The sequence below is a fragment of the Mytilus californianus genome, unplaced genomic scaffold (assembly GCF_021869535.1).
Source record: "Mytilus californianus isolate M0D057914Y unplaced genomic scaffold, xbMytCali1.0.p SCAF_10, whole genome shotgun sequence".
NCBI lineage: Eukaryota > Metazoa > Mollusca > Bivalvia > Mytilida > Mytilidae > Mytilus > Mytilus californianus.
This window is the reverse complement of record NW_026262582.1, coordinates 15,905,142-15,918,760: the sequence shown is the minus strand read 5'-3', so window position 1 is coordinate 15,918,760 and position 13,619 is coordinate 15,905,142. Positions and strand designations below refer to the sequence as shown.

The following is a 13,619-nucleotide window of genomic DNA, read 5'->3' as shown; positions in this document are numbered from 1 at the left end:
TTAGGGGGTAGGGCACTAAAAGAAAACTTTGGACCATTTTAAAGAGATTGTGACGGGCAACGACTATACAGGTGTTGTAGACGAGACATTGGCATATCGTTTAAGAAAATCTCCAGAGTGGTTTATGTTCGAAAATCTGAAGTTACGGTTAAAAAATTGAAATTGTGAAATTGACATATGAGATTAGGGGGGAAGGGCACTAAAAGAAAAATTTGGACCATTTTAAAGAGATTGTGACGGGCAACGACTATACAGGTGTTGTAGACGAGACATTGGCGCATCGTTTAAGAAAATCTCTAGAGTGGTTTATGTTCGAAAATCTGAAGTTACGGTTAAAAAAATGAGATTGTGAAATTGACAAAATGAGATTAGGGGGGAAGGCCAATTTAAGTCAATTTTTGACCAATTTCAAGAGATTGTGACGGGCAACGACTATATAGGTGTTGTAGATGAGACAATGGCGCATCGTTTAAGAAAATCTCTAGAGTGGTTTATGTTCGAAAATCTGAAGTTACGGTTAAAAAAATGAGATTGTGAAATTGACAAAATGAGATTAGGGGGGAAGGCCAATTTAAGTCAATTTTTGACCAATTTCAAGATATTGTGACGGGCAACGACTATATAGGTGTTGTAGAGGAGACATTGGTGCATTGTTTAAGAAAATCTCCAGAGTGGTTTATGTCGAAAATCTGAAGTTACGGTTAAAAAACTGAACATTTTATTGTGAAATTGACAAAATGAGATTAGGGGGTTAGGCACTAAAAGAAAAATTTGGACCATTTTATAGAGATTGTGACGGGCAACGACTATATAGGTGTTGTAGACGAGACATTGGCGCATCGTTTATGAAAATCTCCAGAGTGGTTTATGTTTTCGAAAATCTGAAATTACGGTTAAAAAACTTTTATTGTGAAATTAACAAAACAAGATTAGGAGGGTAGGGCAATTAAAGTTAATTTTTTGTACCAATTTCAAGAAATTGTGACGGGCAACGACTATATAGGTGTTGTAGAGGAGACATTTGCGCATCGTTTAAGAAAATCTCCAGAGTGGTTTATGTTCGAAAATCTGAAGTTACGGTTAAAAAACTGAAATTGTGAAATTGACAAAATGGTATTAGGGGGTAGGCCAATTTAAGTTAATTTTGTACCAATTTTAAGAGATTGTGACGGGCAACGACTCTATGGGTGTTATAGAAGAGACAATGGCGCATCGTTTAAGAAAATTTCCAGAGAGGTTTATGTTCGAAAATCTGAAGTTACGGTTAAAAAACTGAAAATTGTATTGTGAAATTGGCAAAATGAGATTAGGGGGGTAGGGCACTAAAAGAAAAATTTGGACCATTTTAAAGAGATTGTGACGGGCAACGACTATATAGGTGTTGTAGGGGAGACATTGGCGCATCGTTTAGGAAAATCTCCAGAGTGGTTTATGTTCAAAAATCTGAAGTTACGGTTAAAAAACTGAAAATTTTATTGTGAAATTGACAAAATGAGATTAGGGGGGTAGGGCACTAAAAGAAAAAATTGGACCATTTTAAAGAGATTGTGACGGTCAACGACTATATAGGTGTTGTAGAGGAGACATTGGCGCATCGTTTAGGAAAATCTCCAGAGTGGTTTATGTTCGAAAATCTGAAGTTACGGTTAAAAAACTGAAATTGTGAAATTGACAAAAACGGAAAAATTAATGAAATTTTCGTTTCCGTTCTCTAACTTCAGTTTGCCTCAACCAAATGTTATGAAACTTAGACACAATGCTTATTACCACAAAACGGTCTCAACTGTATGTGGAAGTTGACTCATGCATATTTAAAATCTTGAAAAATAGACCAACACTCATCCTGAATGTTTAAAATTAATTATTTACCAATTAATCAAAGTGACAATTTATATACCTTCAGACATTTATTGACATGTACAATATATTTCAGATCACTTGAAGTAGTATTGGCAGTAATTTTAAAGTGATCATTTGATTAAGCATTTGAATGGGCTTGATAGTGCTTTCTTTTTTCGATATCTCACTTTTTGTAGTAGTCATTCAAAATTCGTAATTTGTCCAAATAAACATATCTTTAATAAATAAAAAATATCAGAAAATAATAAAGAAAAAACATACGGAAGCAGAAGAGGGCAAGTGGCCGAAAATGGTTTATTTATTACAATAACAAAAATAGACATAATTTGAAAGTCACAATTATGAAATGCTTACGTTTTCCCCTTTTCTTTAGATTACAACGTATTCGTGAACATATGTACATGCAAACAAATAAATATTTTCCTCTCATTCTACGTTTAGAATTAACAATGGGAATGGAATTAAATGAGGTTTTTCTAAACATTTAATTACGTATACTTCTGTTAAATTGTTAATATCTGAAATGTATGTTCTTATTATTTAGTTACTTTTTGTTGGGTTGCTTAATGATTGACATTTGCACTTCATTTGGTTTTATTTATACCGAATGAATACTCATTCATTTTACAATAACAATAACAATAGGTCTTGACAGATACAAGTTCTTAATTACTTCATTCAATTTAAGGTTGAAAATGCAAAGGGATACTGAATTGCACATAACTATTACATCTTATTTACTTTTGTTTTAATGAGTTTGGACAGATGGGCATAAATCAATAAAACTTGTTATAAAATATTGTAAGAGGAAATCTGTCACTGAAACCAATTAATCCACCTTAAAATTTGATGGTTCACACAATAAAATTCTAACCTTAGAGATTTGGTAAATTGTTTTAAATGGCTTTCTATAATCATTATCATGATAATCTATCATGTGTCTCTAGATTTCAATTCATGTTTTATTAAAGAAACAGGAGGGGGGGGGGACACACACATTGAATGAAAAGTGATATTACATGTTTAAAATAACATAACAAAATAACGAAACATTTAACATAAATAGTTTAAGAAAGGTCGTAATGGAATTGTAGCAAACTTTGCACACTTTTAAATGACTTTGTAAATCAACAAAAAATACTCCGGCGTTATGATCATTATTTTTCATAACAATTCTTTCAGGGGAATTTTGATAAAGTCGTGTGTTTCTTCCTGAAAAGGTTCTGTTTCGTACACATCGCTATGTGTGATTTCTCGAAATTTCTACATTTTCTGCTATTTATCCGTAGCAAGTTAACTTCTCCAGCTAAAATTTTACCGCTGGTAAATCATTTGTTATTTGTCTCATAATTGTTAAATTCATATAATGGCACTCATACATATAAGTTTTATAACATCAAGTTTTATTGAAACACTTATATTTTCTTTCCTCCTTTTATTCAACTGACTTGCCGATTGCAGCCTGCAACCAACAGTCCGCTCCGGTATCACTTGGTCCAACTTTTTATTGGAATAATTGAAATCTACATTGTAGTCACAAGTCAATTTATCTACAAATCTACTTTTGAAATACCAAATGTTTTTTTTTCAATTCTTAATTTTCATCCTTATGATACTTTACTTCAGAACTTGTTCCTGTATTGTTATGAATTTCAGTTCATGGCCAATTTCTTAGTGAAGATTCGTCTAAATTCCATTTAATAGATACATTTAATAACGCTTACCGTTACCTTGATGGTATTTTTGCTTCAAATAATAAAGAATTCCCTAATCATACTGCTGAAATTTACCCTCGAGAACTTACTTTAAATAAAAGTAATACTTGTATAAACAGCAATACTTTTGCTTTTTGCAGATTTTGACATGTGATTAAATTTCAGTTTCATACGAAAAAATTCGTAAGGGTTCCGTGGAACCCAGTGTCTCGCCTACTTTTGCTGTTAGTCGCAGGCTCAACAAAAATGGGGAAATAATTATTACAAATTTTCCTCTAGATACTATCTTTTGATTGTAAGAAGCTTCTGTTCAAGTTTGGAAGGAATCCATGATGGTTTATGAATCTAATAAATGTTTTAAAAACTTTAACTGCAGACTGTATGTAATGTTAACTGGAAGAAAAACTAAGTCCATTTATAAGTAATATACGGAAAAACAGGAAATTTTTTTTTACAAAATTTCCTTCTAGATACTAGCTTTTGATCATAAACAAGCTTCTGTCCAAGTATGGTACAAATCCAGGATAGTTTAAGAAAGTTATTAAAAGTTTGAAAACTTTAACCACAGAGTGAATGTAATGTTAACTGGCAGAAAAACTAAGTCCATTTATAAGTAAAATACGGATAAACAGAATTATTTTTTTAACAAAATTAACTTTTGAATACTATCTTATGATCATAAACAAGCTTCTGTCCAAGTATGGTACAAATCCAGGATAGTTTAAGAAAGTTATTAAAATTTGAAAAACTTTAACCACAGAGTGAATGCTATGTTAACTGGCAGAAAAACTAAGTCCATTTATGAGTAAAATACGGATAAACAGGGTTTTTTTTTTACAAAATTTTCTTCTGGATACTATCTTATGAATATAAACAAGCTTCTGTCCAAGGTTGGTACAAATCCATGATAGTTTAAAAAAGTTATTAATATTTGAAAAACTTTAACCACAGAGTGAATGTAATGTTAACTGGCAGAAAAACTAAGTCCATTTATGAGTAAAATACGGATAAACAGGATTTTTTTTTACAAAATTTACTTCTGGATACTATCTTATGATCATAAACAAGCTTCTATCCAAGTTTATTAGAAATCCAGGATAGTTTAAGAAAGTTATTAAAATTTCAAAAATATTAACCACAGAGTGAATATTTGTGGACGCCGCCGACGACGCCGGACGACGACGACGCCGGACGACGACGACGACAACACCGACGACGGAATGTAGGATCGCTATGTCTCGCTCTTGCGACAAAAGTCGCAGGCTCGACAAAAAGAAAACTTCACGACGACAAAATAGACGATTTTGTGCCCTGGATCGTTTTAAAGCGTGAATTGATCGGTCTTTTTCGAGTGTTATCATGTTTTTTTCGTGTGAATATGGTGTAAAATGTTAACAGACTTCTTCTCTTTTCGTAAGACGGGAAATAAAATTTAAAAAAAAAACGTCAAAGGTAAAAACATCAATTGAAGTTATACACGTTGAATATAAAATTATCCTTAGAATGCTCTTTTTGAATATTCAAAAATGTGTAATAAAGCTGTAGGGTGTAGGTAGGTGAAATTCTAACATACAAACCGATCTTAAATTGATACTTTAAGTCATAAGAGCATAAGTTATGGAACAAAATAACATTTGGTTGAGACAAATTGGAGTTATAGAGAACGGAAATGAAAATTTCAGCAATTTTTCTATTTGTAAAGGAGTATAACTCTAGAACGGTAAAAGTGACGTCACCAAATTTAAAATTTGATCTGTGTTTTGTGGTAATAAGCATCGTTTGTTGATGTGGTTCATAAGCGTTTCTCGTTTCTCGTTTTTTATATAGATTAGACCGTTGGTTTTCCCGTTTGAATGGTTTTACACTAGTAATTTTTGGGGCCCTTTATAGCTTACTGTTCGGTGTGAGCTAAGGCTCCATGTTGAAGACCGTACTTTGACCTATAATTGTTTACTTTTATAAATTTTGACTTGGATTGAAAGTTGTCTCATTGGCACTCATACCACATCTTCTTATATTTATATATTGTGTATAAGTTTTATGACAATTGGTTGAGGCAAACTAAAGTTAGAGAACGGAAACCAATTTTTGGACGTACGGACACAGGGACGTTCAGACGGACAAGGGTAAAGTTTAATGCCCCTCCGCTACGACGGGGGCATAATAAGCTAAAAAATATTGATAGGTTATCGAGTTCCTTTTTGTGATAAATAATTTTTTTTTTTAAATGGGGCGAAAAGGATGACTCGGACTTTTACATTAAATTTAGCATTGGCATTATTTGGGACATACGGATGCACGGACGTACAGACGGACAATGGTAAAGTTTAATGCCCCTCCGCTATGGCGGGGGCATAATAAGCTAAAAAATATTGATAGGTTATCGAGTTCCTTTTTGTGATATATAATTTTTTTTTAAATGGGGCGAAAAGGATGACTCGGACTTTTACATTATATTTAGCATTGGCATTATTTGGGACGTACGGACGTACAGACGGACACGGGTAAAGCTTAATGCCCCTCCGCTACGGCGGGGCATAATAAGCTAAAAATATTGATAGGTTATATAATTCCTTTTTGTGATAATTATATGTTTTTTTTTAATGGGGCGAAAAGGATGACTCGGACTTTTACATTATATTTAGCATTGGCATTATTTGGGACGTACAGACGCACGGACGTACAGACGGACAAGGTTACATCTTAATGCCCCTCCGCATAATACGGCGTGGGCATAATAAGCTAAAAATATTGATAGGTTATAGAATTCCTTTTTGTGATATTTTTTTCCCTAGAATTATTTCACACGCGAGTAAATGAAAATATATTTATTTTCTAAAAAAATATAAGTTCGATATCGCACAGCTAATTCTTCTAAAATCTAGAAACAACTGATTTACATAAAAGTTGACAAACACTAAAATTGGAACACGTGCAACCTAGTTCACGAGAAAGATAATAAACCGTTATTAGCTACCACAGACGAACATCTATTAACTCTTGCCATAAACTTGCGTATCGTCCCCATAACATTTATGAATTTGACAGATGTTGAGTTCGGACAGAGAAAACAATAGACATTGATATAAACATCTATTAAAATTTTAAATTCAAATCAAAGTTGTGTTTTAAATTTCGTTTTTGTATTACTGTTCTCTCATATTTTCCATTATTTTGTAAAAAAAAAAAATTGAAATTGTCTCAGTCAAATAATTTGACAAAGTTTATCAGAAGTTTAGCTATTACCCTATTATACTCAACGAAGCTCGGAGATAAATGTACGTTCACCCGTTAAAAACGTTTAACGACCGTTGACTCGTCGAAAAAAGGGAAGGGGTGTGGTTTGGTCATTCAACAAGATAATTCCAAAGCTTTCAGACAAATTACTTCTTTATTTCAGCAATCACTTCTTTTTTATTAGTAAAATAAAATTAATAGAACTGTATTATATTTCTTTCCATTTTTGGGGACCATTATTATGTTGTGTGCAGTATACAAATATGTAATAATGTGCACGTTTACAATGATCCATGTTTTATGTGGATGGCGAAGGAGTTGACAGAAAGAGATATGCAAAAAGAATATAAAATGACATTGTCAAAGTTTTAGGACCCTGTTATTTCAATACAAAAAATTACTTACTTCATTGTCGTGTTTGTGGACTACCGACTCAAGAGAAAGTGTGTTGTAAACGGTGTATACATACTGTCGGATAAATTTCGCGGGCTAAAATATTGATGTACTTTTTTTATCCAAGTATAAAAAGTAACATCATTCCATTATACAAGGTAAACCCCCCCCCCCCCTATTTTTTTTCAACCTAACTTCAGATTTCCAAACATAAACGATTCTGGAGTTTTTCTAAATAGATACGCCAATGTCTTCTCTAATGTCTCCTCTACGTTACATATACAGTCTTTGTCCGTCACAATCTCTATAAATTGGTCTTCAACATCTTAAGGTACGCCATCCCAAAAAAAAAATGGTCCAAATTTTTCTTTTAGTGCCTTACCCCCTAATCTCATTTTGTCAATTTCACAATAAAATTTTCAGTTTTTTAACCTTAACTTCAGATTTTCGAACATAAACCACTCTGGAGATTTTCTTAAACGATGCGCCATTGTCTCCTCTACAACACCTATATAGTCGTTGTCCGTCACAATCTCTTGAAATTGGTCCAAAATTAACTTAAATTGGCCTAACCCCAATCTCATTTTGTCAATTTCACAATTTCATTTTTTTAACCGTAACTTCAGATTTTCGAACATAAACCACTCTGGAGATTTTCCTGAACGATCCGCCAATGTCTCCTCTACAACACCTATATAGTCGTTGTCCGTCACAATCTCTTGAAATTGGTCCAAAATTAACTTAAATTGGCCTACCCCCCTAATCTCATTTTGTCAATTTCACAATTTCAGTTTTTTAACCGTAACTTCAGATTTTCGAACATAAACCACTCTGGAGATTTTCTTAAACGATGCGCCATTGTCTCCTCTACAGCACCTATATAGTCGTTGCCCATCACAATCTCTTTAAAATGGTCCAAAATGGACTTAAATTGGCCTTACCCCCTAATCTCATTTTGTCAATTTCACAATTTCAGTTTTTTAACCGTAACTTCAGATTTTCGAACATAAACCACTCTGGAGAATTTCTTAAATGATGCGCCAATGTCTCCTCTACAACACCTATATAGTCGTTGCCCGTCACAATCTCTTTAAAATGGTCCAAATTTTTCTTTTAGTGCCCTACTCCCTAATCTCATTTTGTCAATTTCACAATAAAATTTTCAGTTTTTTAACCGTAACTTCAGATTTTCGAACATAAACCACTCTGGAGATTTTCTTAACCGATGCGCCATTGTCTCCTCTACAACACCTATATAGTCGTTGCCCGTCACAATCTCTTTAAAATGGTCCAAATTTTTCTTTTAGTGCCCTACTCCCTAATCTCATTTTGTCAATTTCACAATAAAATTTTCAGTTTTTTAACCGTAACTTCAGATTTTCGAACATAAACCACTCTGGAGATTTTCTTAAACGATGCGCCATTGTCTCCTCTTCAACACCTATATAGTCGTTGCCCGTCACAATCTCTTTAAAATGGTCCAAATTTTTCTTTTAGTGCCCTACCCCCTAATCTCATTTTGTCAATTTCACAATAAAGTTTTCAGTTTTTTAACCGAAACTTCAGATTTTCGAGCATAAACCACTCTGGAGATTTTCTTAAACGTTGCGCCAATGTCTCCTCTACAATACCTATATAGTCGTTGCCCGTCACAATCTCTTCAAAATGGTCCAAATTTTTCTTTTAGTGCCCTACCCCCCTAATCTAATTTTGTCAATTTCACAATAAAATTTTCAGTTTTTTAACCGTAACTTCAGATTTTCGAACATAAACCACTCTGGAGATTTTCTTAAACGATGCGCCATTGTCTCCTCTACAACACCTATATAGTCGTTGCCCGTCACAATCTCTTTAAAATGGTCCAAATTTTTCTTTTAATGCCCTACCCCCTAATCTCATTTTGTCAATTTCACAATAAAGTTTTCAGTTTTTTAACCGTAACTTCAGATTTTCGAACATAAACCACTCTGGAGATTTTCTTAAACGTTGCGCCAATGTCTCCTCTACAATACCTATATAGTCGTTGCCCGTCACAATCTCTTCAAAATGGTCCAAATTTTTCTTTTAGTGCCCTACCCCCCTAATCTAATTTTGTCAATTTCACAATAAAATTTTCAGTTTTTTAACCGTAACTTCAGATTTTCGAACACAAAACACTCTGGAGATTTTCTTGAACGATGCGCCATTGTCTCTTCTACAACACCTATATAGTCGTTGCCCGTCACAATCTCTTGAAATTGGTGCAAAATTAACTTAAATTGGCCTACCCCCCTAATCTCATTTTGTCAATTTCACAATTTCAGTTTTTTAACCGTAACTTCAGATTTTCGAACATAAACCACTCTGGAGATTTTCTTAAACGATGCGCCATTGTCTCCTCTACAACACCTATATAGTCGTTGCCCGTCACAATCTCTTTAAAATGGTCCAAATTTTTCTTTTAGTGCCCTACCCCCTAATCTCATTTTGTCAATTTCACAATAAAGTTTTCAGTTTTTTAACCGTAACTTCAGATTTTCGAACATAAACCACTCTGGAGATTTTCTTAAACGTTGCGCCAATGTCTCCTCTACAATACCTATATAATCGTTGCCCGTCACAATCTCTTTAAAATGGTCCAAATTTTTCTTTTAGTGCCCTACCCCCCTAATCTACTTTTGTCAATTTCACAATAAAATTTTCAGTTTTTTAACCGTAACTTCAGATTTTCGAACACAAAACACTCTGGAGATTTTCTTGAACGATGCGCCATTGTCTCTTCTACAAAACCTATATAGTCGTTGCCCGTCACAATCTCTTGAAATTGGTGCAAAATTAACTTAAATTGGCCTACCCCCCTAATCTCATTTTGTCAATTTCACAATTTCAGTTTTTTAACCGTAACTTCAGATTTTCGAACATAAACCACTCTGGAGATTTTCTTAAACGTTGCGCCAATGTCTCCACTACAATACCTATATAGTCGTTGCCCGTCACAATCTCTTTAAAATGGTCCAAATTTTTCTTTTAGTGCCCTACCCCCCTAATCTAATTTTGTCAATTTCACAATAAAATTTTCAGTTTTTTAACCGTAACTTCAGATTTTCGAACATAAACCACTCTGGAGATTTTCTTAAACGATGCGCCATTGTCTCCTCTACAACACCTTTATAGTCGTTGCCCGTCACAATCTCTTTAAAATGGTCCAAATTTTTCTTTTAGTGCCCTACCCCCTAATCTCATTTTGTCAATTTCACAATAAAGTTTTCAGTTTTTTAACCGTAACTTCAGATTTTCGAACATAAACCACTCTGGAGATTTTCTTAAACGTTGCGCCAATGTCTCCTCTACAATACCTATATAGTCGTTGCCCGTCACAATCTCTTTAAAATGGTTCAAATTTTTCTTTTAGTGCCCTACCCCCCTAATCTAATTTTGTCAATTTCACAATAAAATTTTCAGTTTTTTAACCGTAACTTCAGATTTTCGAACACAAAACACTCTGGAGATTTTCTTGAACGATGCGCCATTGTCTCTTCTACAACACCTATATAGTCGTTGCCCGTCACAATCTCTTGAAATTGGTGCAAAATTAACTTAAATTGGCCTACCCCCCTAATCTCATTTTGTCAATTTCACAATTTCAGTTTTTTAACCGTAACTTCAGATTTTCGAACATAAACCACTCTGGAAATTTTCTTAAACGATGCGCCATTGTCTCCTCTACAACACCTATATAGTCGTTGCCCGTCACAATCTCTTTAAAATGGTCCAAATTTTTCTTTTAGTGCCCTACCCCCTAATCTCATTTTGTCAATTTCACAATAAAGTTTTCAGTTTTTTAACCGTAACTTCAGATTTTCGAACATAAACCACTCTGGGGATTTTCTTATACGATGCGCCAATGTCTCCTCTACAACACCTATATAGTCGTTGCCCGTCACAATCTCTTTAAAATGGTCCAAATTTTTCTTTAGTGCCCTACCCCCCTAATCTCATTTTGTCAATTTCACAATAAAATTTTCAATTTTTTAACGGTTAACTTCAGATTTTCGAACATAAACCACTCTGGAGATTTTCCTAACGATGCGCCAATGTCTCCTCTACAACACCTATATAGACGTTGCCCGTCACAATCTCTTGAAATTGGTCCAAAATTAACTTAAATTGCCCTACCCCCCTAATCTCATTTTTTCAATTTCACAATAAAATTTTCAGTTTTTTAACCGTTACTTCAGATTTTCGAACATAAACCACTCTGGAGATTTTCTTAAACGATGCGCCATTGTCTCCTCTACAACACCTATATAGTCATTGCCCGTCACAATCTTTTGAAATTGGTCCAAAATTAACTTAAATTGGCCTACCCCCTAATCTCATTTTGTCAATTTCACAATTTCAGTTTTTTAACCGTAACTTCAGATTTTCAAACATAAACCACTCTTGAGATTTTCTTAAATGATGCGCCAATGTCTCCTCTACACCACCTATATAGTCGTTGCCCGTCACAATCTCTTTAAATTGGTCCAAAATTTTCTTTTAGTGCCCTACCTCCCGAATCTCATTTTGTCAATTTCACAATTTCGGTTTTTTAACCGTTACTTCAGATTTTCGAACATAAAAAGTAAAATCGCTAAAATTCCGAGGAAAATTCAAAAAGGAAAGTCCCCAATCAAATGGCAAAATAAAAAAAAACCACATAAACCACTCTGGAGATTTTATTAAACGATGCGCCAATGTCTCCTCTACAACACGTATATAGTCGTTGTCGGTCACATTCTCTTTAAAATGGTCCAACATTTATTTTTAGTGCCCTGCCCCCTAATCTCATTTTGGCAATTTCACAATTTCAGTTTTTTAACCGTAACTTCAGATTTTCGAACATAAACCAATCTTGAGATTTTCTTAAACGATTTGCCAATGTCTCGTCCAGAACACCTATATAGTCGTTGCTCGTCACAATCTCTTTAAATTGGTCAAAAATTTACTTTAATTGGCCTACCCCCCTAATCTCATTTATTCAATTTCACAATTTCAGTTTTTTAACCGTAACTTCAGATTTTCGAACATAAACAAATCTTGAGATTTTCTTAAACGATTCGCCAAATTCTCCTCTACAACACCTATATAGTCGTTGCCCAACCCCCAAATCTCATTTTGTAAATTTCAGTTTTTTAACACTAACTTCAGATTTTCGAACATAAAGTGATCTGGATTTTTTTTCTACACGATGCGCCAATGTCTCCTCTACAATAACTATATAGTCGTTGCCCGTCACAATCTCTATAAATTGGTCCAACATTAACTTTTAGTGCTAGCCCCCTAATCTCATTTTGTCAATTTCAATTTTTTTACCGTAACTTCAGATTTTCGAACATAAACCTCTCTGGAGATTTTCCTAAACGATGCGGCACTATCTCCCCTTAAACACCCTTAAACATAAAGTGATCTGGATTTTTTTTCTACACGATGCGCCAATGTCTCCTCTACAACAACTATATAGTCGTTGCCCGACACAATCTCTTCAAATTGGTCAAAAAATAACTTAAAATGTCCTATATCCTAATTTCATTTTGTTAATTTCAGTTTTTTTCTACCACAATTTAAGATTTTCGAACATAAACCACTCTGGAGATTTTCCTAAACGATGCGGCACTATCTCCCCTTAAACACCTATATAGTCGTAACCTGTCACAATCTCTATTATTCGGACCAAACAACGTAAAGTGCACCCCCATTCCCTTAAAATGCATTTTGTCAATGTTTTAACTTATGGTCATTGTAATCCAGCTGTCTATTGAATGCCTAATGTGGATTTATTTAGTTAGGAAAGAAAAGCTTTGTATTCTTTATATATGAAGTATGGTTTCCCTTTTGTTTTAAGTTAGTTTTTTCGTTTTTGTTTAAGATTGTATGTATTCTCATACTTGTTCGCTAGCTCGAAAAAAGCGTGATAACCTTATGTGATATTGTGGTTTTTAGTTATACCTCCTAATTGTTCGCTAGCTAATTGTTCGCTACAATTGTTCGCTAGCTTGAGTCAGGTATCTTCATGTCTGAGTTCTTTTTACTTTTTATGTCATTTTTCTCTATTCGCTGTATATTTTGTTTTTACCATTATTCTCTATTCTTTAAACTGCAGAACCCCATTATTCACTGAGCCCTTGTTGTCGAATTTTTCGCTATTCTTTATCACCTATTTATTCTCCATTTTGTAGACCTCCGTTCAGACCCCCTGTAATTGGTTTGTCAAACTCTCTCTCCAGAATACACGATTTGAATCATAAAAATATTCATCTTTTATAATTTTAATGACACAGAAACCAAACGACTAAAAAAAAACCAAGACATAAAGAGGTCAACAAATGGCCTTCAACACTAGACAAATGTCTATACAACTCGTGAAGAAGTTAATCGTCTCCAGTCTCGAACAGT

At 33.9% G+C, this 13,619-nt stretch overlaps 1 protein-coding gene and 1 long non-coding RNA gene across 7 annotated transcripts in view; both read right to left on the bottom strand.

The window, feature by feature from the left end:
- The window catches only part of LOC127717689 (innexin unc-9-like), a 101,743-nt gene that overhangs the window by 31,333 nt on the left and 56,791 nt on the right, over positions 1-13,619 (bottom strand). The window lies entirely within an intron of this gene.
- On the bottom strand, positions 8,066-11,214 carry LOC127717690 (uncharacterized). 5 transcript variants are annotated; one of them, XR_007989302.1, is made up of 3 exons: positions 9,975-11,214; positions 9,028-9,593; positions 8,066-8,081 (listed from the first exon to the last, which is right to left on the bottom strand). It is a non-coding gene; the product is annotated as an uncharacterized LOC127717690 (long non-coding RNA). The 5 variants fall into 5 exon arrangements; XR_007989299.1 differs by lacking the exon at positions 8,066-8,081 and adding an exon at positions 8,253-8,266 and having other exon boundaries at positions 8,837-9,593; XR_007989298.1 differs by lacking the exon at positions 8,066-8,081 and adding an exon at positions 8,443-8,456 and having other exon boundaries at positions 8,837-9,593.